Source organism: Meles meles, chromosome 1 (assembly GCF_922984935.1).
Source record: "Meles meles chromosome 1, mMelMel3.1 paternal haplotype, whole genome shotgun sequence".
In the NCBI taxonomy this organism is placed as follows: Eukaryota; Metazoa; Chordata; class Mammalia; order Carnivora; family Mustelidae; genus Meles; species Meles meles.
The window spans coordinates 148,346,216-148,372,240 of record NC_060066.1 but is presented as its reverse complement, the minus strand read 5'-3'; the positions used below and the strand labels follow the sequence as shown (position 1 = coordinate 148,372,240).

Below are 26,025 nucleotides of genomic sequence, written 5' to 3'. Positions count from 1 at the left end.
TAGCCAGAGAGGTATTATCTCAGAAGCAATTTAGGTAGGAAAACCCTCAGATTCATTAAGGTTTACACTACCTCTGAGCTTCCTGAGTGGACCACATTACACTCATTAACAGCCCAAGTGCAGGTTGGTTGGTAAGCTTCCTGTTAGTGTGACACATTTGTAATGGCATAATATGTGTGAATATTTTAAATTGCCTGACAGTTGTTCTTCATTTTAAAAATATCTTAGTGTTAGCCTTAATTTTAAAAAACTTCAGAAAGAGAAAACTGATGTGTTTTCTATCCTGCTACCTTAATACCACATCTCTCAGCATTTTTGTGTGTTTCATTTTGGATCTGCATGCATTTTTTAGTCATAATAATGTGCATGTGCTATCCTAGCATGGTCTTTCCCATTACGTCGATTGCGGGGATTAAGAGTAGGTTTGGCCATCAAAATGTCCAGGTTCAAAACGCAAGCCTGTTGTCTACCATCAATACGATCTCTACAAGTCTCTTAACCATCCCAAGACTCCATTTCTGCTTATGTAACAACAAAATAATAGTAACAACAATGACAACGCCTACCTCACTGTGAAAACTAAATCAGAGCGTCTATGTGAAGTCCTCCTGCAGTGCCCAGAATACAGTCCTTCAATGTTTGACAGTAGTCCCTAGTCTTTTAGCCGGCCCTAACTGGTTGTTAGTGGCTACTAATGCAATATTATAAATGATGTTGTAGGTAGCAAAATTCCAGGTTCATACCACCCTTTCCTATCAATGGATATATTTTTTTTAGTGTTTTGCTGATGTGACCAGGGAAAGATAGTGTCATATTTCATAGTTGTTAATAAAACTCTTAGCTGTTTATTAAAATTCTTATTGCAACTAACTAAAGGAAGTAATATCACACTGACTAATTTCTCTTTCATCGAAGCTTCCCTTCTCTATGCCTCCCCCACTGCCCCGCCACCTGTGCACAGGATACCTTCAGGGAGAGAGATGCAGGACACAGCACGTCCAATGACATAGTTTTCTCCTGCTAGTTCGAGTCTCACCCAGTCTCCAACTGGGGAAAAATCCTGAGACTCAAACTATTTCTTTTTTTTTTTTTTTAACTATTGCTACTCCCCTTCTCTTTGCAGAAGCCTAAGTTACAAAAACAAACTGTAACTTTTCATTTTTCCAATCTCAGTTGAATTTGCATTTCTTTGACTACTAATGAGGTGAACATTTTCCCATATGTTTGTTTACTAGTTGTATTTCCTCTTTGGTGAATTGTCTGTTCCTGTCCTGTGCCTGGTAATTATGAATTTGTATAGGTTTGGTTTTTTTTTTAATTGCAAATTTATTAATCCTTTGTCAAATATAGAGTGAGGTATTCTTTACAAAATAAGGATTTTTTTAAATACTTATAAAACTAAATTTATTGGCATTTTTCTTTATGCTTATTTTTAATCACTTATAAATTCAGTCTTCTATCCAAAAGTTTGTTTTATTCAATTTTTTTCTACCTTAACAATGGTTTGATTTTTTTCATTTTCACATTTTAATCCATCTGGAACTTATTTGGGAATAAAATGTGGGGTAAGGAAATACATGGTTTTTTCTGAGTTGCTATTTACCCTTGACCACTTTTGATTAAGCCTTCTCCTCCCCCATTTTACTGATTTACAATGACTTTATTACACACGGCATTTCAAAAAATAACAACTATTTTTTAGCTATTTATTCTCTTCCATTCAGCTCTCTATTTTTATATCAAAACCACAGATTTACTTATCATGAGTTTATAATGTGTTTTGTAGTGTTAGTGGTGGTTGTTTCCAGTTTACCTTGATAGTCTTGCCTGTTTGTTTTTTCTAGATGAATGTTATGTTAGAAAAAAAAAAGTTTTAAATTTCCCCAAGAGCTCCTATTTTATTTTATTTACATAAAACATAAATAAATGTGGGAATTATATTACATGTATAAATAAATAAGGTTCAATTGTCTCTTCCAGAATCATGTCTTTTATCCTTAAAGAGTTCAATAAAGTTTTAAATTTTCATTATATATTTTACTTAGAAAGATTATAGCTATATTTGTAATTTTCTTTACATATGATTTAGAGATTTCTTTTTAAGATTATCCTATGTTACTGATATCTTTTATTGATGTTTTGATTGTGAATTCTTCTTTTAATCGTATTTCTAGCTTTATATTAAACACAATTATATTTTAAGTGATTTCATATAACTCTTTGGGGATTATAACTGTCCAATATTTATACTCCACATTTGGTTTCACATTACACTGGTTAATCAGAAACCCCCAAATAGTAATAAAAACTAATGATCGTGAGGGGGATTGTTATCTTATTTCTAGGCTTAACCATTATATAAATACTGGCAGTTGGTTTAAAATAGTGACTATCATGTCAAGGAAAAGTCTCTTATTCCTTTTAGTGTTTTCATGAAGAATGTCTGTGGACGTTTTCAGTGTCCTTTTCAGCACCTTTTCCTATAAACATATCATTTCCTTTTAACATATCAATTTGCTATTCTCTATGAATAGATTTTATAATACTGAATCATGCCTCCCCTCTTGAGATTAAACCTCACATGGCTGTGGTAAATTATTTTTCACAACACTCCAATGGTGGACTTATAACCCAAGAATCTAAACAAATAATAATTGTTGTATCAAACATTTCCCTAAAGTCCTGCTCTTATAACCCCACTTGCCTTCCTTTATCCACCAATTTGGTAATCCTATATAAAAAAAAAAAAAAAAATGAAGCTTGTCTGGCCTGATTTGTGCTGAGGAAGGTCATGCCCTTCATTGGTCATGATTCTTTTGTCCAAGAGTGGTTTGGATTTTTCTCCCTGGATATTTGTTCCTCTGTTTCCCTAATTTTTGACAGAAAAGAATTTCAAAGATAGTCTTCTTAACCACTGGCCTAACTGAGCCTTTCTCTGCTGTAAGGTTCTAAGCTAAGTCTCAGGATACCGTGACATACATGACATAACCATCATTCCATAGTATTTTCCCAAGGGAGTTACTCTGCTGTTCACCCTTCACTCTCAAACCAAATCACATCAACATTCCTTGTTACAATAAGGGTTTTGTTCTCCTCTGCCTGATTAAAACTTAAAAATCAGATTCAACATACGGGATTTTTTGTTATCCCATTATTATCGAGACTACTATCGCTATTTAAGTTTAAAATAATAACAATCTCAATGCCCATTAAGGACCAACACACAATAGGGGTAGCCATTGTGAAGTAACCACTTGTTAGTCGCATTGTGTACCTGGTGACCCAATATGCAGAAGATAAAAATGAACTGTTTTCAATGACATGGCACTGGCTAGATTTTTTGCTTTTAAAAAGCAACTTCAACATTTATTTAAAACAGTAAAAGTCCTTCAGACAAGAGTTTGTCAAAGAAGTCCAACTTCTGATAATAGAAGAAATGCAAAAGATAAAATTTTTAAAAACCTAAAGGCTTTTGTATTACTCAATCTTAATCAAGCCTTAGGAAAGCAGAGTGTGGACTGTTAAGGGAAAGCAATGTGAGCCCAACGTTTTTAAAGGGAAATTTACACCGCCTATTGAAACTAAAAATAAACTAAAAAATGTACAAACACTTTCAGTAATTGTACTTGTAGGATTCTTTTTTCACATGAGAATTCTCATGTAAATGTGCAAAGATATAAGTGCAATGTACACTATGGCTTTGTTTATCGCAGAAAACAACTAGAAACCATCTAAATTCCCATCAGCTGGGAACTGGTTAGACAAATCAGGGTACACTCATATCAGCATGTTATGGAGCCTTTAAAAATGATAAAGATCTAGATATACTACATGCTGGGAAATAGGTTTGAAAAGCGATTAAAAATAGGTTATTAAAGTATAGTACAATCTCATTTGCACAGGAAAAAAGAGGGCGTATGTCTGTGTATGTATGTGTGTGTGAATGAGTAGAAGATACCAGAAAAATATCTGGGAAGCTCTTAAAACGGTGACCTGGCTAGGGAGGGCGGGCAGTTCTAAGGAGGTGGAGAAGGATTCTTTTACTTTGTGCCTCTGCCTATTGTTTGATTATTTTGACATTTAAAATTAATCTTTAAATAATGAATCATTCATTTCTCTTTTTGAGTTGTATAAAATGACAAGTTTATAACAGATGTGAAATCAGGGAGTACCGTCCGATTTCTGCCACTATCACTAAAACTCTATATATTATGTGTTTTTGAAGTTTTACTGCTATGTGATCTGAAACATTTGAATGCCTTCTGTACTATTCTGCTGGGCTGTCATAATGAAATACCACAGACTAGGTGGCTTAAACAAGAGACATTTATTTTCTCACAGTTCTGGAAGATGGAAGTCCAAGGTCAAGGTACCAGTGGGGTTCGCTTCTGGTAAGACTTAGTTCTGACTTGTAGATGGTTGTCTTCTCAAGGTGCCCTCTGTGTGGCAGAAAAAGAGAGAGCTCTGAGGTCTTCTCGTCTCTTTATAATGGCACTAGTCTTGTTGGAATAAGGTCCTACCCATATGACCTTATTTCAACTCAGTTACCTCCTTAAATGTCCTATCTCCAAATTCAGTTACATTGAAGGTTAGGGCATCAACATATGAATTTGAGGGGGACATAATTCCACCCATATACCTTCTGAACTTTTAAAACACCGTACGTGACAATGTATCAATGATGACTCATATATTTGAAAATGTGGCTTAAAAGACTACTTCATGGTTACCTGGTAATAGGTGTGGTCAAAAGAAACAGCCACATTATCAATTGCATCCATTCACTTGAAGTGCAGGAGGTTTTACAAATAGTTTTCAGATATATACTATTTTCTTTGCTGGTTGTTAATGCTTACCAAAAAAAATGATTTTATCTTCCTCCTACTTATTTTAAACACCATAACCCAGTTGCTACCATAAGTTCCACAGTTGTCTCACAAGATACCAAGTTGTGGTCAGTTCTACAAATGCTGCCTGTAGTCAGGCAGTCTTTGATAAATACATAAAAAGGGGACATAGTATTCCATTCCTTTGTTCTTCTGTTCTACCCAAAGAGAATACTTAAATTTTATCAATACTATTTCCACATATTCTTTTATTATATGACCATATAAAAATGATGGTCCTATAAATTTATTTAAAACCCACTATTTTCCTTTAGTGAGATACAGCTTTGGGGGCTTAGGTGAGTCCTGGAAAATCATAAAGTCATGTGAATAGAAACCTGGCATGAAAATACAGTTTTTAAACTGGCTTTATTTCCCCAAGTTGAAATATGTTCCAAAGCCTGCCTGAAATGAGAGCTAGAAAGATGTCATAGGACTACATTTGTGAAATGTGAAAATTTATGAAAATTTGATGTCAAGTAAATTAAATCCAAGGGAAAAGGCAGATGAAGTGTCATATCAATGAGAAAGAATAAACACAAGAGTGATTTAGGCAAGGCATATAGAAATATTCCCTGATATGTAAGGCTATTAAACACTATTTTGGAGAAAGCAGCAAGGAAAAAGTCCCAAAGTATTACTCAGTGAAACAGGAATGCCTGCCCCCGGATTACAGAAAGTTATGGTGATCACTTAGGAGAACTGGAAAATAAGTTAACAGAGTGCTAATTATGAAATATGGGCTTCATGTAATTAATAACTAAAATAAAAACTAAAAAGGACCTGCAATATTTATATCAAGATGATTCCCTGGAAGAAAACTAAAGAGATAATTCTACTTGTCTAATCTAGAATTGCCACAAAGTAAATAAAAAGGTTTGCTCAGAAGCAAAAGAGAATGATCCCCAAAATGATTGCTAAAGAAAATGAAAGTCTTCAGAAACCAGGAAAATAAGTGTTAAGTTGAAGTTTAAGACCACATAGCTCAGCCTGTTTCTATAATTGTCTAATGTCCTTTAGGAACTTGTGGCTAATTACAAAAAAAAAAAGAAAGAGAATAAAAGGTTCCTGAGCAATCTTAATTTGTTTTCTGTTTAAATAGCACAATCTATTAGGTTTCTATGTTTCTGACTTGAAAGAATTTTATTTCTTTTTCCTGAAAAAAGTTCTATTCTTTACCACAAAAAATGACAGGTACAAGGTCAAATTCAAAGGTAATTTAATGACATGTCTGACTATTCTTCTATCTAAATGAAATAAAACAGACACAGGCTCTTTTATAAAGGACCTAATAGAATCAACCTAGTAAGCAGGAAACCATTTCATTTACTTTAGTTGATTTGGCCTTGGCTTTAAAGGTGACCAGCAGTCCTTCATGTGTGGTAAGGTGATAATTGAACTGGTTTTGTTTGCTGGTCTCCATGATGCCTTCTCTCATGGGTTTTGGTTGTGTGTGTGTGTGTGTGTGTGTGTGTGTTTAACTGTGCACCAAAACATCTTCAAGATAATTCTTTCTCCTCTCCTATTTGGTAATCACATCATAGCAGATGCCCAGTCAAAATCAAATGAATGCACAATTACTCACCATGATTTTCTCTGCAACAGTCTAGATGCACACATTGTCTTTGTGCTGGTACCCTGTGTTTTTTGGTGGTCACAACTTACAAAAGAATATATATTAAGCTAATAAAAGCACACTAAAAGAAATGATGTGATGCGCATTTACTAAGTTTAAAAGATCCTTGACCACTTTCGTGCAAACAGTTGGTGCTAAATAAATAGGCATTGAATTAGTGGTCATTACGGAATACAGCTTTGCTACCACTCTCATGAATAAAAGCACACTTCCAATTGCACCCTGTTAAATCTTCTCTCACCTCTAACTGTCCTTAATAATGTCTTTTTCCACTCTGTTGTCTATCAATTATCAGTCTATATTGCATGAGGACAACTGAAACCAATGTTTTGCCATTACCTTGAGGAGTCGTTAGGCAATATGTCACAATATTAGGCAGTCGTGGCCTTTTTTGAACTGATCATAATATGTCCTAACTTTAATAGCAGGTGACCTTTATTTTCAAAATTAATTTCAGGTAGTATCATTTGTGATTTAATATTCCACAGGAAGTTACCCATTCTCCAGAAGATGATAATGTTAGCAAAGTGGGTCATGGAGTGATGTATATTACTATATTAGTATATTACTATACTATATAATATATATAAAATATAATATAATATATATTATATATATTTATATAATATATATTAATATATATAATATATAAATAATATAATATAATATAATAGTATATTACTAATGTATTTTGAACTTACACAACAATATACCAATATTTATTGTTATCATTATTGTCCTTTTGAGTCTGTGCCAAAACTTGTAGGACATGTTGTTCACCAATATTTTTCCAAAATCACAGACAAGCTGATTATTCCAAAATGCATGTACTGTAAAGCTAAACTTTTAGAAAACTGGGAAACTAAATGAAGAAAATTTTCATATATAAATGCTTCATCATACAAGTAGTCTTTTTATTTTTTCTATTATAACAACAAAGGTAGTTTACATTTATTATGTCGCTTGTCAAGTAGGGCACTCTTTCACATGGTTTCAGTATTTCTTTCCACCATCATATGAAGCCAATACTATTATTATCCTCTTTGACTGAGAGAAGAGGAACCTAACCTTGGAGAAATGAAGTAACTTAGCCTATGTCATATGACTGAAGGGCGGTCCAACCTGAAAGCTCTCAGTCTTCAGGACAAAGTGCTTCATTTCTCGAAAGTTACTTGTTCACCAAATGCTGCATTCTACATTCTAACGCAGTCTGAAGTTTCACAGTGATGAAGGTAGTATGCCTTTCTTTCTATTTATCCTGCCTGGGAATTTTCTAGATCCTGTCTTTTTCAAGCCTGAGGATTACTATCGTCCTTCAACTGAGAAAAATTCTCAGCCCCTTTTCTCTCCAAATAAAGCCCGTCTCATCCTCAGCTCTCCTCTGGGTGTCTAACGTATAGTCAAATCCTTCAGCCCGTCCCATATGTTGTCACATTTGCCTCTGTTTCCCATCTTTTTATTTCTTGAAGCTTTGGTCTGAATTATTTCTTCGTCTACATCTTTGGAGTTCTATGTCTTCTTACGTTTGTCCATTGGATTTAGTGGTGGTTTCTGAAGTTTTGATTTCTAGAACAAATTTGAGGTGATAGTCTTTTCAGATCTTCTCCGCAGTTTTTTACAGTTCCTATTCCCTGCAGCTCTTCTCAGCCTTGCCTTTTACTTCCTCTATTGTGGTGACTGTTTGAATGTCTCTTGCTTATAATCCCAATGTCTGAAGTCTGTCGACATGTCCCTTCTGATTAATGTTGGTCCTGGCAGTCTCGCAGAAGGCCTTCTTCCTGCTGTACTGAGTCATGGGGATTCCTTGAGGTCTAGTGCAGAGGTGCCTTCTTCCAGAAAAAAAATTATGTTGATTTTTGCCAGACATCTCTTGGAACCATCTCAAATCAAAGTTCATAGGAGATCCCCAGACCTCCAAAGCAGTGCATAGGGGAGGCTGCAAATCTTTAAAAATATTCACAAGTTCTCTAGGACAGGTTATTTTTCCCTTTCCTTTTCTTGCTTGCTCAACAATGTGCCAAATCCATCCTCACCACAATCCTTTAGGAGAAGGAGATGGAAAGGCAAAGACATTATTACTGCTGGTTTCCTTGTCCTTTGAGGATTAGGATCCTTTGGGGCCCCAGCTCAACATAAGTAGTAGGTCCTTTTCTACTCCCATACTTGGAGACCTCAAAGGATCTGCCAAAGCTATAGCTCTCATTTGACAAAATATAGAAATATCCTTGGGACACGGGCAACTTAAGAGCTCCATGCTCTACTCACCTTGCTATATCTCCACTTCTTCTTCAACTTTGTCCTGTAGGCTTTACCATCTTGTCACCTCTTAGATGCTTTAGAGAACACCTTTTTTTTTTTTTAAGATTTTATTTATTTGACACAGAGAGAGAGAGAGAGCGCACAAGCAGGGGGAGCAGCAGAGGGAGAGGAGAAGTAGGCTCCTGGCTGAGCAGGGAGACAGATGTGGTACTCAATCCCAGGACCCTGGGATCATGACCAGAACTGAGGCAGATGCTTAAAGAACTGAGTCACCCAAGCACCCCAAGAAAACCTTTAAATACAGATTTTGTTTTCAGCGAGATTTCTCTGAATGATTTAACCTTTATGGAACCATTCAACATTCAATGATGCAGACATTATTGAAAAGAGAAGCCCTATAAATAATAGGACAATGTCTTTTTCTTTTCTTTTCTTTTTTTTTTAAGATTTTATTTATTCATTTGACAGAGAGAGATCACAAGTAGGCAGAGAGGCAGGCAGAGAGAGAAAGGGAGAAGCAGGCTTCCCGCTGAGCAGAGAGCCCGATGTGGGGCTCGATCCTAGGACCCTGAGATCATGACCTGAGCCGAAGGCAGAGGTTTAACCCACTGAGCCACCCAGGTGCCCTGGACAATGTCTTTTTCTTAAGAGGGATTGCATTCTAGTCAGAGAATTGTACCAAGAAGAATGTAAAAAGAAAAAGTGATTCTGAATTATAAGACGAACCATTAAGAAAATGCACAACGAGTAGACATAGATATTAATGAAGGGATGCAGAGGAGTAGATATTGTATAAAAGCTTACTGTTTTTCCTAAATTCAAAGGAACTTGGAAAACCAACAATAATCTAGAAAGGAACTTAAGATTTTAAAGAAGTTAAAATCAAATTAAATGCCTTCTAACAGATGACTCAGGCACAGCATGATTTAGGGTATAACAGTAAGAGGACTGGATGGGGAATGGGGTTTCAGGGATGGAGCCCATGTGTCATATCCCTGGTGAGTATTGGTCTTGGAAAAGTCACCTAACCAAGTCAGTGTGACTAATTCACTGCACGGATTTTGCATTATCCGTAAACATAAGGCACTGGGCTTGGCTCTAGATGGAGATGGTCAAAGAAAGTAAGTGTGAAGGTGAGCAAAGCAGGGTTCCTGCACTTCCTGCAATGTGGAGCTAATATACAGCCAAGGGTGGGGGACTCTATGTATAAAATTTCACATCTGCTAATCCGAATTCTAATCTCAACTCTGTAGTTTGACCTCGAGTCAACCAGATTATCTGATAGTGTAGATTAAGATGGCAGTTTTCACACCAGTCTCCCTGGAAGAGTAAGTGTTCTGTGGATTCCCTCTTCCTCCTCTCGCTTGGCGCTACCCACAGCAAGGGAGGAGGGGACTTCTGAAGCTTTGCTTGGAAATGAACACTAGCATTCCCCATTATTCTTCCTAGTATTGGGTTTTCCTGTAACATTTCCTGAGCATGCACAAAGAATGGGAAGCTCACAAACATTTGAAAACCTACTGGTTTTTTGGTTTATTGATTTTTTTGTTGTTGTTGAAAAAGGCAAAAGAGTTATAAGAACTGTGTAAGACTGGTTTTCATTCTGGCGATGAAAGCACTAAGGGGGAATTACAAATTATCGCAAAGGATTTCCACTTGGAAGCATGGACAAAACATCAGCCACTGGCAGAACATATTGGTCTAAAGTGAAAGGGGAAAAAAATCTATATATCTAGATATAAAATCTACAAAGACTATATAGCTCTATAATATGTAATTCTGTAATTATATTATAAAGTATATAGATGTGCAGACAAAATAGAGAAAGATAATACATACAGAGATACATTTCGAGTTTTAAGATAGGAATAATTCATGCTCATGAGGCAAGACTTCAAAGTCTTAAGTTATAATTGAAAAGTAAATGCTCCTTTCCTAGCGCACTCATTTCCACTTACTCTGTATTCTTCCAGAACCTTTCCATACTCCTCCCCGACAGACTTGTGCAGTTTTTCAAACACAAAGGAAGTTATACTGTACATATAATTTGATGTTCTCTCTTAATATACCTTGTATATTTTTCTGTATCAGTACATCTTCCTTTTCAGTACTGTGAAGTATTTCATGACGTGAGTGTAACATAATTGACTTAGCCCGTCCACTATGGACGGACACATACTACGTTTTTATAACCTGTCTCCAGTTGTTTCGCTATTACCAATATGCTGCCACAAACACTCCATTTGCTACCAGCTCCAAACAGAAGTGGGAGCTGCTTTCCATGCTGTGTCATGTATTTTCTCAATCAAGAGATCATTCAAGTGCAAACACTCATGACAATTTTTGACGCTTACAGGAAATCCTCATGTAACTCGGTAACTACTGGGTCAGAAATTCGTTTTGAGCTTAGTTTAGCATATGCTGTTTTGAAGTATAACAGGCAATCAAGTTTGTTAACAAATGAGATCAATGAATGCCCTTATCTGGGACAGACCGGAATTGATTCATTGATGCAGCAAACTCGTTTTTTGAGCACTTATTCTGTGCTGGGCATTGGCGATACACGAATAAGATATGGTCCTGTGCTTGTAGCACTTGTGGGAGAGACAGTCATGTTCGCATAAATTGCAGTACAATGTAGCGAGTGTTGTCATAGAAGAGGTGCCCCGTGATTCCACTAGTTTAATGTGAACACTGAAAATGATGAACTAGAGCTGCTGAGCTCTCTACCCATGTCTGCGGTCGCTCTTCAGGCATTTTCAGTAGCTGTTCGAGGTTCTCTGTGGAAGAAAACAACAAAAACAACAGAGAATTTGGCAAACAAGATTCAGTTTTCATGTCCTTCGCAATCATTTCCTATCTTTGGCTCACATATTTTTTTCCTCCAAATGAAGGAGGGATCTATCTCCCTCCTCTTACCTCTCTAGCAAGTCCTCTGCCCCTTTGTGTATCTTTATGTGCCCTTCGAATGCAGCAGAGGTTTCTCCTTGCAGAAGTCTGTCTATGCTAAATTCAGATTAATAACTGACAATTTAACCACTTACACTTCACCCTCTGCAAACCTGTACCACCACGAATGCCGTGTAGTCTTTTCTCTGATCAGAAGGTGCCTATTTGGATCCTTTTTCTAGAGCAAGTATTTTACTGTGGTCAAGAAGCTTTGGAATATATCTAAAATAGGGTGCCTGTGTGGCTCCTTGGGTTAAGATCTCCCTCCAGCTCATGTCATGATCCCAGGGTCCTGGGATCGAGTCCTATGTCAGGCTCCCTACTCCGTCGAGGGGGTGGGGGGGCTGCCTTTCCCTCTGCCCCCCTAACTGCTCATTCTCACTCACATGTGCTCACTCTCTCTCTCTCCCCTCCTCACAAAAAGTAAAATCTGTAAAAAAAAAAAAAAAAAAAAGGAATACATCTAAAATAACAATAATAATAATAATATAAATAATAATAGCAACCATTTATTAAATCCTTACCACCTTCATAGTGCTTTACATACTGCACTAAACACTTTATCATCTTATTTGATTTTCATAGCAATCAATTTCTCTGATTTACTCATGAGAAGCACAAGGCAAGGAAAAGGTAACTCATGAAGTCATAGAAGATGCAAACTGCAGAGCCAAGATGTAAATCCAGGTCTGTCTATGTCTTTGTGCATACTTTCAGCCACTACACAATACCTCCACAATTAAAGATTGTTTTCAAGTCTGACAGGTATTGATATTTCTAAACCACGTGGAAAAGCACCAAATGCATACTCCTCGCCCTTCACCCCAACCCACCCCCATATCAAAACAGCAACATTTCCTGGACTTAAGAAGACACTTCCTGCCTGGATGCAATGAATAAAAATAAAGTTCATTTTAGGAGGCAAGTTTTGAATATATTTGAGATATTTAAGTTTTATACCTATCTTCCCGTGTTACTTTGTTGCCTAAGGGTCTTTATGGATACTAAAGTCTTACTATTTTTACCAATTTCTACTAAATTATGCTGGAAGAGAAAGCTAATGCTAACAAAGGAGCTGGTTTGACAGATAAAGCCCCAAGGAAGCAAAAAAAAAAAAAAAATTATCTATATTAAAGTAATATTAGCCTAATCCCATAACCCAAAATACCATACCTGGATTAACCAATCTCTCTTAGATAAGGAGGATATAAATTAGCAATGGAAGGCTTGGCCCAACCTCTCTGCTGGAAGCATATTATTAAGAGACCATGCCCAATAGTATTAGGGAGATATGTGTTTGACTACAATCTTGAAATCCAGTGGGAAAGATTGCCAACTGGCACAGTTTCTTTTTATTAGTTCAGCCTCTCCTGCTTATACAATGTGATGAGGGTAAAACTTTATGTTTCATAGTCAGTCATCTCGTATAGACCATACCTATCATTGAGTTAGAAAATCTTTTGCAAAACCTCACTCTAATATAATCTATCTCATTTTATTGATCCAAAAGATTTTTCTGAAAACAGACAAGTGTAACTATTTGTGCCCCATCCAACCAAATCACGCTTTGATAAAATTGTTTTCCTCTTCCATTGTTTGTACACATTTTTTTGATTGTCTGATAACATCTGCACATGGGAGTGTAAATTTCAATATTGTTGATGTTTCCAAATAGTTATAAGTTCCAGCTGTTAGTCCTTTTCTCTCCAACTGAGATCTAACATTACAAAGGAAAAGAGGAAGAAAAAAATATTTATAACTAGTTCCCTAGCCTCTCATTACGGAAGAGATAAATTGTGTGGTAAAAATTTTATTAGCAATTACATTTTTAACAAATCAGAAAATCTCAGCAAGCCGTGTATAAATATTCCCAGTTGTCTCTATCATTTTGAGGTGGGGAGATCAGTGATTACAACCTGGGTATGCAGAAAGTTCAGATAAAACACAAAATTCCATGCCCCAGAAAAATCATTGTATGTATGTAGAATTTCACAGATATGCGTCAATCAACCAATTACAACTGAATGCCTTTTATGCTATTTTGAGAGTGTTTATAAAAACTTGATTTTCTAGAAAAAAAATTTTTAATCAACCTCAGGAAATGTTTTCGTCATCCATGAAGTAATTAAGCAGCATCATTTTCAACTACCTGCTTGAACCCACTGTACATTCGTGGATTGCCTATTTAGGGGAATAAAACCCACATAATTATGCCCCATCTTTAACTTTTAAATTTATTGTAAAGTAAGTACAAATATACATTATGCTTAAATCCCTAGCAGCATTCTCTCCTTGAAGATAATCACTCCTTCAACCATAGAGAGGAAATAATATGATAACCAGGCTTTCTCTCTAAAGGATTAAAAGCAGATTTAATTTTTTTTTTCAATTCCAAGGTAGTAAACTGAATGGATATGAATTGGCAACAAAGGACTTAATAGATGGATAGATGGCATGGTTTCTTTGTAACTGAATTAGTCTCTTTCTTCATTCTCACAAACTCGTGAAATCTGGCCTCTTGTCTTGACTAAATGAGAAGATAACTATCTCCCTATACCATAAGGTTATGATAGGATTCTCACTGTTTTCTTGGGCTGGTGCTTTTCCCATTGAGTGTGTCATCCACAAACAGACTACACAGTGTCTTTGGGAAATTGAGGTCAGGAGGGAATATGCCACTCTGCCTGCCAGGCTCCCCGATCTGTTATTTCACCTGCTGGGTACAGAAACTTCTCTCCAGAGTTCAACAAAGAAAGTGCTTCCTTGATTAATCACATACGAGTTCCTGTACCCAGGGGTCAGTGGGTGATGATTCCTTGATACATAGCAAGAGAATCCACCATATAAAGGTGATATTACTGTTGCCATCAACCCTTCTGGTATACATTGTTCTAACCTGCAGGTTCTAACCACAGCCAGTTTGTTTTAATAAGATTACAGGAAAATACTCAACTCGAGACTGCAAAAAAAAAAAAAAAAAAAAATAAGATTACAGGAAAATACTCAACTCGAGAATGCAAAAAACACTGGAAAAAATCTTTAAATTCCCTTTTAAACTCCCTATCCTCCTCAGAAACAAAATAACTCATGTTTTTGCTTTTAAGCAGATCTTGTTTTCTCCATTTTTCTGACTCTTATATGTCCACATTTACTATTTAAAACAACCACGAGGGCGCCTGGGTGGCTCAGTGGGTTAAAGCCTCTGCCTTCAGCTCAGGTCATGATCTCAGGGTCCTGGGATCACGCCCCGCATCGGGCTCTCTGCCCCGCAGGGAGCCTGCTTCCTCCTCTCTCTCTGCCTGCCTCTCTGCCTAGTTGTGATTTCTCTCTATCAAATAAATAAAAAAAATAAAAAATAAAACCACCACGAGATGGTTTTTTGGACAGATCACTCTTTTTTTTTTTTTTTTTTGACAGACAGAGATCACAAGTAGGCAGAGAGACAGGCAGAGAGATGGGGGAAAGCAGGCTCCCTGCTGAGCGGAGAGCCCGATGAAGGGCTCGATTCCAGGACCCCGAGATCATGACCTAAGCCAAAAGCAGAAGCTTAACCCACTGAGCCACCCAGGCACCCCTGCACAGAGCACTCTTGGTCACATAGCTTCCACCCTGTCTCTGAGAGGCAACCAAGCTTGACCTGAACTGCTCACCACCACCCCAAACAGCCTTGGCAGGGACCAGTGACTTTTGCTTATTCATTTGGCAAACGTTTTACCAAGCCGTTATCCTACTCCATGCTGGATATCATTCTAGATACCAGAAGTAAAAGAATGAGCAAACCAAAAGTAGTTTTTACATTCATAGAGCTTTCCATAAAATGGAGAAGACATTCATATTTTCAATCATTTTTAAAAAAAATCTATGCTACAAGTGGTGACTTGTATAAAATAGGAAACTTCACATGGCTGAGAGATGATCTAACCAACAGGTGTAATCTACTCAGAGGAATCAGGGAACATGTTCTTGATGAGATGACCTTGGTAACAAGCAATTAATTCCAGAATAGTAACAATAAAAAATATCTACTGGAATTTGCATGACACTTTTCTTTAATGATAATACCTCCAGTTCCCATACCAAAATTAGTGGTATTGTCAAAGAATTCAATAAGTGTGTATTGTTAGAAAGGAAAAATGTGTTTAAAAATAGTCACTAGGAAAAGAAAACACACACTTACATGCGTATTTGCAGTTTATGTGTTTTTGTATTTTGGTCTTTATCTACCACTCTTTCCTAAAATGTCAGAGATTGTAGATGAAGTCAGTGTCCTTGTTTTTTTATCAAAAGATCTGATTATAGTATCTTATTTGGCAGTTAAAAGTTCATGGCTAGACCTCATGCCCCATTAGCTCACTGTACAGCACAGTGAAGCTTCTGGGCCCCAGAATTAACCTTACAAAATACCAACCACTTCTCCACCATCTACTAGTTTTCAGGGAAATTACATCAATTTGGAGGACCTCAGCTGTCTTGGCTTTAAAATGAAAACAATGTGCTGTTTTTTAATCAAAGAGAGTTTTGTGAGAATTAAATGAGCATGTGTTTTAATAAACATTTATATGGTGGTTATTATGTCTCAAACACAGTTTCAAGAACTTTCCCAATGTTTATTCAATCAATTCTCATAACATACCAATAAGGATGGCTCTATTAGGACACTTCATCACATTTTACCTGTGACCTGGCCAAGGTGATACAACTAGTAAAAGGCAAGTCTCACCATCAAACCCAGAACATGCTCTCTCCACCATTTCCCATGGAGGCACTAAATGAAAGTGCCTTATACATATCCACAGGGGGAAAAAAATGTGAATTACTATTCACTTCAGTTATGTATGTCTCCATGTTCTGATGAGTAGCGATTACAACCTTCCCCAAACTACTACTGTGTTCTAGATGCAGAATTAGACCTCCTCTTCCTTTTCCTCCACTTCTCCCCCCTTACTCTTCCGACAAAATTGTCATGCTCTTTCTCTTCTCTCTCGTATGTGTGCTCTCATTAATTCCTTTTAGTGGACAGATATGTGACCTCTCCTTATTTTAATTAAGCCAGGAGTAAAAGTGTATAATATCTAAATTGAGTATAAACATGGCTTAGGTAGCAAAGATTCTAAAATCCCATGTTTATATTCTAAGACAATTTTTCAGGCATTCCTCAATAGTATTGAGATTTCAATACCCACTCTAATCATCCATTCTCTTCTCATAGAAATTACCAGGTTAATTTATGCCACAGAACATAAAAGAGTTATAAGTACTTTCTGAGTAATGCCCAGTTGGGGGTTGAGAAGGGTGGCTGAGAGCATGCTCAAAATTAAATTTCATTGAGATATTATCACTTACTCAACACCACAAGAAAATCAGAAGAATTAGGTCTTCCTTTGGCATCTGCCAATGATTCTGTGTGAACTTAGAATTGGATCATCTGCTCCAGATAGGACAAAACCTGGACTTAAGTCTACTTCCACACATTCAGGGAACTATTTGGAATATTGAAATATACTATTTCATACCTTAAACAAAATATATCACATCCTCAAAATAATAATAGAGACTATTTTCATAAGGCTTTTTTCTACTTTCTAATATGTTAAAAAATCAGCTGGACCATCTCCTCCCCTCTGGAAAAAAAAAAAAAAGAGTCATTGTGGAATTATGATTATGGCATGTAAGGGAATTGTTCTTATATATAATACTTTTATTTCATTTCCTTTTAAAATCCAATAAAATGTTATCTCCTCATGAAAAGTTATAAAATTTTAGTCCTCTTGAAAAAGATTATAATTAATCTGAGGTTTCAGACACATATTTAATCTATTAGTAGAAAAATGTTCCATCTCTACTGTAATTATGTTGAAAAAGTTTGAGATGAGACTTTAAAAAATCTTTACCCATGCATTAAACAATTTTGAATATTGCTCTCTTTTTACCAAGAACAGACCAAGGGGAAGTACACTCTTAGCAGCAGTACAAAAGATTTAGGCTGGTGAGAGAAATGGCCTCTGGTAGTTCTCACATCATGGAATTTTTTTTATCAGTGGAAACCACAGACCCTCTGTGTTAAGGGCTTCACAATAGAATTTTCACCTTTCAAATACAATTTAGGTTTAACACTGTTTTGAGATAAGGCGTGAACTGAGGGGCATCTCAGCATCTTTTGATCCCTCACCTTGAAGGGCTGAACCGGACCATAATAGCACCAATCTTGAGTAAAGAAGTGGAACTGATTTTGCTAAAACATCTGAAATATACTCTTCCTAAATAGTAACACCTGGTCATGCAGAAAGTCCCAAGGAGTCTTTGTTCCCAGGAGATGCCCCAACCCAGTTTTCTGCTGCACGAGAGGCTTCAGGAACATGGCTCGAGTCAACGAGTTGCCATCATGGATATAGTCTCTGGGCTGTTCTTTAAATAGAATTGTTTCTCTGACTCTCCTCACTCTCAAGTTTTGACTACAATGCAGTTTCAACGAGTCCTATCGATATTTTTCTGTTAATTAAAAATAACAAACGCCGTTGTTGTCTGAGAGGAGTTATGCTTCTCCCTGGTAGATGCCACCACAGCCCGAAAATCACTGACTTTGGGGAAAGCAGAACCCTGCACCCCAATCAGCAACATCTGCAATATGAAAGGGGACTCCAGAGGTTAAAACCAATTTAAGCTTGTCAGTCTCTAGGCAAATGCCGCAGAATCTTCAGAAACAGCTTGTGATGAGAGCGTGTTGAATGGAAATAAGCTCAATCAACCTTCCAGTTTGGATCATTGAAAAGGCTGAGATTTTTTTTAAATTGTATTTATTTATTATTGTTTTGTCATGTTTTGGTTTGGGTTCCATTTGGTTTAAGCTCCTTATTCCTCGTCTGGTGTTACTGGAAGAAATGTGTGTTCCTGCAAGATAGATTTCCTCCCATGTCCAGAAATCTTCATGGAAGAGAAGTTCATTGCTACCATCTGTATTTGGTTTAGAAGAGCTTTGATTAATAAGGACCACCCTATTGTTCATTTGTCTGACATGTGGAAATATTTGTAATCTGTTCCTGGTGAGAGAGATTTCAGCAAGGACCTGGCTTGACTTTCAAACCCACGTTGCCAATGAAAACCAGCCTCCTGAATCCAGAGGTCAGTGGGGAACAAGCAAAGGTGTTTTATCCTCCCGTCACCCCCTCCTGCAAACACCAACACCTGTTAGAAATGAGGTTGAAACGATCCTGTTGGAACTCCGGGACAGAGACCCAATTCCAACCTGAAAGAGGCTCTGATGTGTGGTGTATAATGAGAGCTGGAGACTGCCCACTGCTACACATCATTATCATTCAGATCATGAAAGAAAATGAAATGGTTCAAGCAGATAACAGCTGTTTTTATTCTGCTTTTCAAAGATTCTCTTAAACAACCTGATCTCATTGCTTTTATTTAAGGGTGAACACCCAATTGTAAACATAGGAGAGATGCATTCTCATGATGTCAGTAATAAAAGCATGTATAAAGCAGCATGTGTATTCTGGAAAGCTAACTAACCATTAAAGCCAAGAAACATAGTCTGGCACAAATCTTATTATGTGTCCAAGAGGACTTGATGGTATGCACATAAGAAAATGTAATGAAACAGCGGGAAGGGGAAAAGAAGGGAGGGGAAGGGGGTTGGGGGTGCGTACTTTTATAACTGAGAGATGTTAGCAAAATTAGAGGAAAGCAAAGCTGCCAAGATCATCTGAGAAAAGGGTTAGCATAGCAAGTAGAAATGCAAGCAATTGGGTTTCTATTTCATTGTATATTGGATTACAGAAACACCTCTTTGCTTTTTTATCTATTAGTTATAGACAATGGGGCAGTTAACCAAGACACAGACAAGAAAAAGGAAGAGGCCCAGTTTTCCTTTTATCAGGAGTTCAGATCTCACTTGAGCAACATGCATCTTTTGTGTTTATAATTGTTCTGATGGTTATGATAAGTATTCGGTGTAGCTTGCTTCCGGATTCAGCATCGCACATTGGTCATCAGAAAACTTATAAAATTGATATTCATTGTGATTCTTCATTTTTTGCAAAAATAGAGCAAGAAAATAGGCAATCTCTCTTAGGTGTACTATATGATGACTGTGTTCACTTATTAATTTTTTTTTATTTCAGCTCAATAGGTAGCATCTTTTATGAAATGGATCCTATGTGTTAATAAAAGCAGAAACAGATCATCCCTTTACTATACTTGATAATAAAAAGGGAAGCCTATGCATGTGTGCTTGTGTGTGTATATATATGTGTATATATATATATATGCACATTCAAAGTTTACACCTAACCTTGGTTTATGACCTGCATAAATTATGACATTCAACCAAAAAAAAAAAAAAAAAAGAGCTCAACAAGCAATTTAAAATGGGCATCTGGGGGTGTCTGGGTGGCTCACTGCATTAAAGCTTTGGCTTGGGTCATGATCCCAGGGTCCTGGGATCGAGCCCCACATCCGGCTCTCCACTCCGCGGGGAGCCTGCTTCTCCCTCTCTCTCTCTGCCTGCCTCTCTGCCTACTTGTGATCTCTGTCCATCAAATAAATAAATAAAATCTTAAAAAAAAAAAAAAAGATTAAAATGGGAATTTGGGGCACCTAGGTGGCTCAGTGGGTTAAACCTCTGCCTTCGACTCAGGTCATGATCTCAGGGTCCTAGGACTGAACCTCGCATCGGGCTCTCTGCTCAGCGGGGAGCCTGCTTCCCGTTCTCTCTCTGCCTACTTGTGATCTCTCTCTCTCTGTGTCAAATAAATTATTTATTTATTTATTTAGTATATAATTACTTTTAAAAAACAATAAAATGGGAATCTGCTGTTCATAGGCTTATACCTGTACTTTAAAAAAGAAAGAAAAAAAGTAGAAAGCATTAAAAATGTCAGCTCTGTAGACTTGCTGCTAAAAAAATTCTTGTTTACCTGTGCATAAAATACAACCACCCCCAAGGGTGTGCAATTTTACAAAGGCAAATTAATCTTTTATCTGCCCAACATTCAAACTACAATGTATTTCAAAACTGGAGGACATAAACCACTAAATATGAGATTGTTTTAGATATCTCTGCCAAAGAAAAACTATATTGCATGGCTTGGGGTCCTGAAATATAGCTGAATTTTCTGCTCTCAGATGTTCATTAGTTTATGTTGGAAGGGGCCAAGGAAAAATAGTAATACCTTGCACCACCCTATGACATTCTATTCTTTGAATCTAATAGGAAATAATGTGGCAAACAGTGTTTTGAAATGGCATTTCCAGCTCAGTTAGGAACAGTGTTCAGATTTAACTGCAAAAATTTTTCATCAGTGTGAAAAATGTGGATTCCATGGGTTTATGTTAAAATATAACAGTAATGCGCGCACGCGCAAACACGCACACACACACACAAAGTGATCATTCCTAATGGCTTAAACTGACACTCAAATAGTCTATTCATTATCAACTATGGCTATGTTAGTTTTCCAGGTTGTGAGTTATCTGTACCCCAAACTCCTTTTCTTCTTCTTTCCTCCTAAGCACCTGGGTAGGGTCATTCTGCTCACTGCTGTACTCTCCGTTGAGATACAATTGCAAATAAAAGGAGACTATAAAGAAGACACCCATCACCCTGAAGAAGAACACAAAGTGAATACAGATTTATGCTGATGAGCGGCACTAAATCTCTGATGAATACATGGTTTTAAACAATACACCCAAATAAGGAACTTGAATCTGCAAATAAATCCGGAAACAAGAAGCCCTGTAGGCCAGACAGCCAGGAGAGCCAGGGGAGGCCAAGGGTATTAGCCCTGAAATTCAGAGTCTTGTTTCTATTTATGGCACATTAGATAGTCACGTGGCTATGAGACTTGAATTTGGAGACCAAATGAATAGCAAGTTTGAAGGCTGAGTGCCAAATGACTTGAAACATCTGAGAAATGAAAATATCCCTGAACCAAGGCACGCTACTGTATTGAAAACAATTACTGTTCTTGATCATTTTTCTGCTTTAGATCAAGTTATGTCTCTTTTGGTGGGAGCAGGTGTACTCATGACTTTGGGAACAGTAACTAATCAAATCACATATGGACACAACACCCCCCCACACACACACACACGTTTTTGGTAAACCCATGCAAACGAAATCACAACTTCTTAGCATCTCAAAGGAAAAAAAACAAAACAAAACCGTGATTTGTTACCAAGGAAGCATACATTTTACCTTCACACTTCTCTGAGATTCGTAGTAATCCAAAATCAAGTGAGCAGAGACATATTGAAAATCTGCTCCTTTACCCCCTGCTTTGGGGATATTAATGACTACAAGATGTCTACTGCTTATTCGGGCAGGAAGAAGAACTGCTTCCCCGAGGGAAGGAGAAACTGGGAACAGACCCAGAGGAGCAATAAGTTCATGGACAGGTCTAAAGAGCTCTCAATATCAGCACGTTCCAGAGCTCAGTAACAAAGCTTAGACGATTGCATGATCTCTCCATCAAAGTCAGCACACACGATTTCTTTCAATCTGACTTCTAGAAGATGACTTCTTTTTCATAAACGGGCATTTTCCCTACATCGGAATTTATTGTACGATGCTAACATTTAGCATCTGCCACTGCCTGTTTTGTCCTGGTCATAACAGGGTTTAAAGAATCAGAAAGAAGGGGGAAATGTATATTTGAGGCCATGTAGTAAATGTAGTTTCCCTTTAAAGGATGGGGTAGAACAGAAATGTCCTGCTTTCAGAATGCTTATTTTGATTTTGAAGAGTCCTCCTGCCCAGGTGCCATTCCTTTTTCGCTTACTTTTCTCTCAATTGTCTCGCTTTTCTCCACACATCCCTGATGCAGATTAGCGCAGGCCTCCAAGCCCCAGGCATCAAAGGAATTAGGTCAGACCCAGAAGAAATCAGGTTGCAGGCAAGAAAAAAAAATTAATAAAATAGAAGCTATGCCAGCCTGGTACTTCTGTATTCCTTCAGGCAGACTAAGGAGCCCTGGCCTTAGATGTGACAGTATTAAGTAATAAGGATGCAGGGGGAAGAAAGAAGAAGAGATGTTGGAGAGACCAAAGATTTTAATAGCATTAGCAACATGAGGATAGACTGACTTTATTTAAAACTAGACTGTATAGGGGCGCCTGGGTGGCTCAGTGGGTTAAAGCCTCTGCCTTCGGCTCAGGTCATGATCTCAGGGTCCTGGGATCGAGCCCCGCATCGGGCTCTCTGCTCAGCGGGGAGCCTGCTTCCTTCTCTCTCTCTCTCTGCCTGCCTCTCTGCCTACTTGTGATCTCTGTCCGTCAAAGAAATAAATAAAGTCTTTAAAAAAAAAAAAAAACTAGACTGTATATACTGCTTGGGTAGGGTGGGTTCTCAGCCTTAAAACAATATTGCCAACTAAAAAATAATTCCAGGAAAGATCTAGTGCAGCATCTGTTTTCCTGTGGTTTAGGTTTTTGGGGAAAAAAGCTATTTTCTATTTGTATTCCCCCTGAGATCAGTGGTCTTTTAAGGTATATATTATCTACCTACAGGAAAGTCATGTTATATTAGCATGTTTAATGCATACGTATTCAAGTAGCACTATATTATGTGTTTTTGGGTTATTCTAAGGACAAAAGAAAGAGAGAGAGAGATTTTATTAGAAGATGTCCACGCTCAGTTCATTCTCCAGATGACCATTTTAGTTGCCATTATCACTCCTGCCGAAATGATTGGAGGAGTAATTCGAATTCAACCTATCACATTATCCAAGGGCGTTCTATGAATAGCAGCCACCAGAGCAAGTTCTGGCAAAGCTGCAAAGGCGACCTAGCAAAGTCAGCAGTAGTATTCGAGAGTGTTTTCCAGAGTTAGCGAATGCAGAAGAGAATATTTATATGTGATCTCTCAAACTATAGAAAGTATTTTGGGAGAGGTATTTTTCACAATCGTTAGATTAGCCATTATGCATTCTCTAAGCGTTCTCAAGGGGTTTAGGGAGCACGGAAGAAGTCGTTGGGTGAAGCTAGCCACACTTACACCTGTTATCCCGTTGAGTCCTCCCCGGGGGAGATCTTGGCGTCTTTAGCGTCTCCTTGTGTGATAAGAAAATGAGGCACAGGCATTAAGCAACTTGTCCAAGGCCCTAGAAGGCAGCAGAGATGGAATTTGAACTCAGGGCATTGAAACGAAGATCCAGGGTTTTCTCCATCATGGTGTGAGCAGTTTCAAGTTTTAGAAAAGGCAAAATCTCTTTGGGCTTCCGAACGTAGTAAATCTCAGCTCCTGAGAACTCTCAGACGTAAAAAGGTTAAAAGGTTAAAAACAGAACAAAATCTATTGTCATTTTCAGCACTATTCTTATCAATACGATAATTTTAGCCAAGGAAAAATATCGTTCTAACTAACATACACTGAGAGATTATTTCATGACAGATACGGGTGTATTTCTTGCATTAGGTAATTTAATAGTCACTATACAGGACAGGACATAATAATATTATTCCAATTTGAAGAAAGAGCAATTGAGTCTAAGAGTTGTGGAGTAATTTCCCCCCAGGTTATCAGCTAGAAAGGGAAAGAGCCAGGATTTAGACTAAGTTGTCTGGTTCCAGAGACAGTATAAATAACCACCAGTTCTATTGCTTCCCCAGGTCATTGTTAATCGAATCATTATATCACATTGTACGTAAAGAAGTGGCATTTCATTACATGATTATGTTGTGAATATAAATGAATGCCAATTATTAAGAACATGTTTTACCTATGCATAGCTTTTGTCTAGAATTACCTTTTCTCTTCCCTAGCTACCTCATTCTTCTTGCTTATCTTTTAAAATCTGGCTTTACTATTCGCCTTCCCGGAGTCATCTGTGTGATTTACAAGCCGCTCTGTCCTCCCAGAGTCGTGCGGTAATGGGATCTGTCACACTGGGCTGTATTGATATACTTAAACTTTTTCTCCAACTAGACTCAAAGCATCTTGAGGGAAGGCACTCCGTCTTTCACATCATTTGGTCACTGGTAGTAGCACTCGTCATGTAGAAGGTGCCCAAAACAGGTTGCATTGATGAATGAAGGAATGAAAAAAGAAAACAGTGTGTAAATACTTGGTTGAAAGAGAGAGATGATTGGATGAAAGATGGATGAGAGATGCATGAGTGGACATAGAAAAGGACACCTAACACATACAGACAGGAAATTCATGGATCCGTCCAACGGATGGGCCAACTTCAAATGAACAGAGCTTCTTGGGTATATGTCTTCAAAAAAATCCATTTTACTATCTTACCTTTGAATACTGTTCTTTCTCCCTAGTGTTTCCTTTCAGTAGTCATTAACTATGATTCAGCAAGTTAGTGGTAAATTTGCTCCTGGAAATTTTGGGGTTTGGGGCTGGATTTCACTCCTCTGAATTCAGACACCCTAGTTACCTTTGGATAGAAGAGATGCATCACACTCTTGGTTTCCTAGCTTCAGCTACTCCCTACTTTTCTCCACCATTTGCCTGGCAGGTGCTCCTTGAAGATTTGGCCTCTGTTACCCCTACAAGATTTTAGCAATGAAAATAGCATGAAATCCTAAACTACTGCCAAGTGTGAATCTTTTACTTCACAACAGATATTTCATTCTGGTCCTAACAAGGAATAACCCACATAATATCTCAATATTTTAATATTATGTCATTCCAAATGGCAGATTATATTTACCTACCTGTCAGAGCAAGGAAAAAAACAATGTTTTCCTCATTAATAATCACAACATTGTAAGAAAACATTAATTTTGCCCCCCCAAAAAGAAAAAAACCCACAGAAATCGCAAGCTACCTTCAGATGCCTTTCTGATACCATTTATGAATATAATTCTCTGTTTAGAGTACAATTACCAGAGAAAAATTTCTCCACAAAGGATTTGGGGCTATTTATAACCGGAGATATAGACACGGCTTTGAGAGTTGCACTGGACAATTACGAGTCAAAGCTTAAAAATATAAAGGCAAGTCAAGACTGGTATTTTACTTGAAGTCAACAGTTTCCTGATTTTAGTCAAGGAAGAGTTTACTGGATTTCCTTTTACACTATTAAACAGCTTTTCATTTTTGATCTGATAGACTAATTATTTTTCCAGAGTGGTATAATTCATCCCTTCAATTATTTCTTCAGATGTCGATAGAGAACCTACTCTTTGTCAGGCACCACAGTATAATGTATTTTCTGACTCTCACTATGTTTTTGCCCTCAATGACCTAGTGTTTATGACTACACAAACTAGCCGGTCAAAGTCTCCAAATAAAATAACTTTGGGGGCAAAATATACATGTGTGGGAGTTTATTT

The 26,025-nt window shown here is 37.4% G+C and overlaps 1 protein-coding gene across 1 annotated transcript in view; it reads left to right on the top strand.

The window, feature by feature from the left end:
• Positions 1 to 26,025, top strand: part of ADGRL2 (adhesion G protein-coupled receptor L2) — a 630,223-nt gene that overhangs the window by 68,573 nt on the left and 535,625 nt on the right. The window lies entirely within an intron of this gene.